This window comes from Cynoglossus semilaevis, chromosome 4 (genome assembly GCF_000523025.1).
Source record: "Cynoglossus semilaevis isolate Cse_v1.0 chromosome 4, Cse_v1.0, whole genome shotgun sequence".
In the NCBI taxonomy this organism is placed as follows: domain Eukaryota; kingdom Metazoa; phylum Chordata; class Actinopteri; order Pleuronectiformes; family Cynoglossidae; genus Cynoglossus; species Cynoglossus semilaevis.
The window spans coordinates 10,650,312-10,654,904 of record NC_024310.1 but is presented as its reverse complement, the minus strand read 5'-3'; the positions used below and the strand labels follow the sequence as shown (position 1 = coordinate 10,654,904).

The 4,593-nt window shown below is 37.3% G+C and overlaps 1 protein-coding gene across 1 annotated transcript in view; it reads right to left on the bottom strand.

Annotated features, from left to right (window-relative positions):
- LOC103378049 (roundabout homolog 1) overlaps nt 1-682 on the bottom strand; it is a 222,460-nt gene extending 221,778 nt beyond the window's left edge. Inside the window, exon 1 of the mRNA XM_008309098.3 lies at nt 562-682. The gene's annotated coding sequence lies outside the window, so the exon portion shown is untranslated. The remainder of the gene's footprint in view (nt 1-561) is intronic.
- Nucleotides 683-4,593: the final 3,911 nt, after the last annotated feature.

Below are 4,593 nucleotides of genomic sequence, written 5' to 3'. Positions count from 1 at the left end.
GGGGGGGGGGGGGGTATTCATATCCATATTTGTTAGCAGAGCTGCTCCCACCTGTCTTCTAAAGTCCACAAATCAAAGATTACTAGAATGTTCGTGTGAAAGAAAACACCAAACTGTATTTCTGACTTATCAAAACACACAGGCTGTCATCAGTCAGTATTTTGGTGTAGCAAAGAAAACATACGGAAATAAATTTAATTTATTAGGAAAAACACATTTTAAAAATATATTTTTCCTTGATGTCAAGTGAAGTTTCAAGTTGTTTGGAGTTAGTTTTAAAGTTTCTTTTCAGAACAGTTTTTGCAGTTGTACATTCTCTACTAATTAGGGTTGATGAGGCCACACATTCAGACAGTAACCAACAAGAAATGGAAAAAAATAAAATGTATTTACCTGTGTAGTTTATTAACAATATAACCAAATAACAGTTAATATCAGGGTTAGACCTTTATCTGTAATGACACAGGCTTTCAATGCATGTCACTTCCAAAAAACTAACAAATTCCAACAATTCTTCATTTCAGGATGTAAATTTAAACATTGTTAGATGTATTCACTTACTGGTTTCAATGAGCAGGCAGGAACAAACAGGAACACTGAGGAGCCAAACTAGAACAAGACCAGCACCACACAACATGGCATGGACAACGTACACTGAAGACTGAACCAATGAAGGACAAGTGAGGAACTGAGGTATACTGTATATAAATTCACCGGGTAGCAGGTGACACACGTGAGACAAATGAGTAAGGACTCAGAGGACACAGGTGAGAGTGATTACACTAATTAACCACAGAAACTGGCAGGAGAGATGGCAGACAGACAGACTGCACAGAAAAGCCAGCACAGGAAGTGGTTAGGATAGCTAAATGCATTAACAATAGCTTAGAATTAGCCAATGTAATACATAGAACTCTACAAATATGATATATAAAATATGCCACATAACCTACATTTTTGAATAACAATCTCTCAGGTGCTCCAGAGTTGCTTAGCAGCCAAAAGAAAGCTAGCACATTTGAAACATTTTGTCTACTATGCTGATATTTACAGATGGTTTTTTTAAATAATAAATCAAATCAAAATAAATGAAATCAAATCAATAAATCAATAATAATTAAAAACTTTAAATCCTAACAGACATTTAATGCCATGTCAGATTATCTGTGATCTTTTTTTTTCTAATCTTGTTCACCTTACCTTGAATGTGTATTTACAATAATATGATGTAACTTATCTTTATGCAAAGCAATGACTGAGCAAACCACAACACAACTGTAAGAGGCCTTTGTTCATTTTTTTACTCACTTTCTGTGTCACGGGGACATCTGTGTAATTACAAATTTCTCCTGTCCTTAACTGCCACCCTGAGCTGCAGGAAGGACAAAGATAAAGAGAGCTCTTTAAATGCCTGCTGGGCTGGTGGTTAGTGGGGGAAAATTCATTAAACAGAGAATGTGTCAGAGGTTTCCGTTCACAAGCCTTTCGTACTGAGCAGTGTGCAGTTTTGCTGTGAATCCCATCCCTCTGTGGTCTCTCATCACGTCTCACAGGGGTGGGTAGAAAAATCTTTCTCGGCTCTGCTCTTTAGACGAACACAGTTTTCTGTCTCGATGCTGGGCTGAGTTGATTTCAGACTCTCTCACCACTTCCCACAGTCCTAATTGCTTGGCCCACTTACAGCATGACTGTGATGCTGTCTTATTACCACACAGCAGCCTCAGTTGTACCAAGATCTGTCAGAGGATGACAAAACCATTTTCTCTCAGCTGCCTTCTTCTCAATTAAGGATCAATTGCTACCTTAAAAGATGTTTATACTGAAAAAGAAAAATCAGAAAACATCTCAAACAGATCACTGTAATACATGATGTACATTTTTGTACACTGTGTTTGTGTTACTTTTTCTCAACGATCTGTAGGTGAAGATTAGAGCAGTACATTTTTGTAGTACACTGTCTAACTTTTAGACTTAGGATCTTGCAATCACAATGTATAAGCGTGTAGACCTTATGAAGTTTGAGTACAAAATTAGGTATGACAAACACAGACAATAAGATGATGAAACCTTTGGAAATGGAGGCTACAGTACAGAGTATTAAAATTCAAAAAAGCAAAACATTAGCATTATGTACGAGCATGCACTCCTTTGGAGGTCGTCCAATATCAAAGAGGCAAGACTGAGGTAGACTGTCTTTAAGTCATTATATACTGTGAAACATCAAGACTGCAATTACTAAAGAAATCAATATGACAGGGTCCCACTGGTCATTTAAAACTACCAGAATTTTAAAATATATTATTATCATATCGTGAATATTTTTATTTGAATTTGTCATTGCACATTCTTGTCTTTCTTTCTATTCTGTGTCGACTTCTTAGAATGGTTAGAAATTCTGTTGGTGGTAAGAGATTCTGTTTAAGCAGATGTTGTGACAAGTGGGCCGTGGACCACATCTGGCTAATCACTCAACTTGATACAGCACCTCCATCTAATTTCCATTTATGGAGAATCACTTCAGTTTGTCCTTAACGCACTCTTTATGTAGTCATGTGATGATTACTGTTTGGCTTAACAGAGCATACAGGATTGTGGAGGTAGCTAACTAGGGCTAGCTAAACAAAAAATGGATGGTATTGATATGTTTGCTAACCTAGACAAAAGTTCAGAAAAGTGTCCATAGCTAATATTCACCCCTTCTCTGTATTTTCAGAAAAGTGTCCATAGCTAATATTCATGTTTGTACAGTATCTTCACCCCTTCTCTGTATTCGAAAGCTGCCTGAATAAACCCCAGGCGTACGCTAAGTCACCAACAGATTAACAAATCTTTAAGTATGAGATAATGGTAATACTGCTAACGCCAAAAGATAAAAGAAAAAAATCCCAAACAAAACACAACCACTTCTATCAGTGGCTTATTTCAGTGTCCGTGTGAAGAACACATCAACACACTGTAAAAATAAAAATCACCTAACACACCCTTTATTTAACAATGAAGCCAAACCTGGTTCATTTTGTAAATGCCCAGAAGGAAATTTGGTTCATATTACTACTGATATCCTGCGGTTATTTTATATAGGCACACATTAATTATCTTTAACCGCACTAGCTGTCAGTAGTATGTTTAAATTAATTCAAATGAATATATGAAACAGTGCCTGAAGTAATACTCTGTTCCAAAAGGTACTTTTACACGTAAGCTTGTTCCCTGTATTGTGGCTAATCTTACAGTCCATTTCCATCACACGTACTGACTTTGTACATTAAATTAAATACATCTGCAAAATATTCTCCTCACATCTGTCAGAAAATTAAAAAAAAAAAAATATATATATATATTCTTGTTTTGACCTTTTACAGGTACAAATACCATACGAGTGGGTGAACCAGACAAGGCAGAGGAAAAATAAAAGGCTAAGGGTAATATCAGACAAACATTTCCAGACGTACCAGCTGTTGGCAGATAGTTTCTCTTGACAAATGGTGCACCAGGTGTAGCAAATAACATTAATATTGTTTTATTCCATACAGGTGTTTGACTCTGACGCGACTGACTCGAACACTTTATTTGAATGATACCATCATTAGCATCACATCCCTTTCCTTCCTGCGATGACAAGGTGAAGTAAGTAAAATGCCTGTCACCACTATGTGATTTACTTGGACAATATTTTCTTTGCAGCCGAAGCATCTTCCATCCCACAGTCACTTCTGAAGACTGGTACTTTATACAAAGGCTCTAAAATATGAGGCGTGAAGAGACGGGGAACTGTGCTCATTACTACTCTGATGGATTCTCCCTAAAAGTCTAGATTGTATTTTTATTACGGCTTAAACAGTGAACAAAATCCATAGGCATTTAGTGTTTTATCGGTAAGCCTCAAACTTTTAGCATTCACCTGGGAAGACCACAGCAGCACAAAGGGGGTACTCAGCCAATCACAGCCCCCCTCCAGCCGATAGCTTCTTCTTTTGAATGTTGATTCTGCACTGGCATGAAATTATAAACCATGTCCAAACAAATTAATGTCAAGCCGTGAGCAGGTGCTTTTCCTTTTTTTTCCTTTTTTTTTGTGACTGGCTGTAGCCATTAGTAATCTGATGCATGAACCCTCTCCTCTTAGCTTTGGGGCCCCACCTTCAAAGCAACACCTCCCACTCTTCAAAATACCCATTTCAGAAGCTATCGGTACGGAGTCACTCAGGGGACAGAGGCAGCACACTGCAGAGGGATGGATTAATGTGCCTTCTAAATGTGAATCCATTGAGAAAAGGTTTAATCCCCGTCCAGAAAACCAAGCAGAAAAATATTATCCACAACATCACACCAGGGGAGCTACCTGTTAAAACATTTATCTTTGCTTTCAATTACCATTTGTTTTTTTCATCGCAGTAAAGAAAAAAAATTAACATGCTTACTATTGTCAGGAGATGTATAAACAATTTAAGGCTGGTGTTTTGATAGTGCTGTGCAAATAGCTGATATGAATATAAATATAACATATTCTAACCGAAGAAATCTCAGCCTCAGGAAAGATCAGCCTGTGCTTATGTACATGTGCGCGGTTGTGTGAGAGAAAAACTACATGTT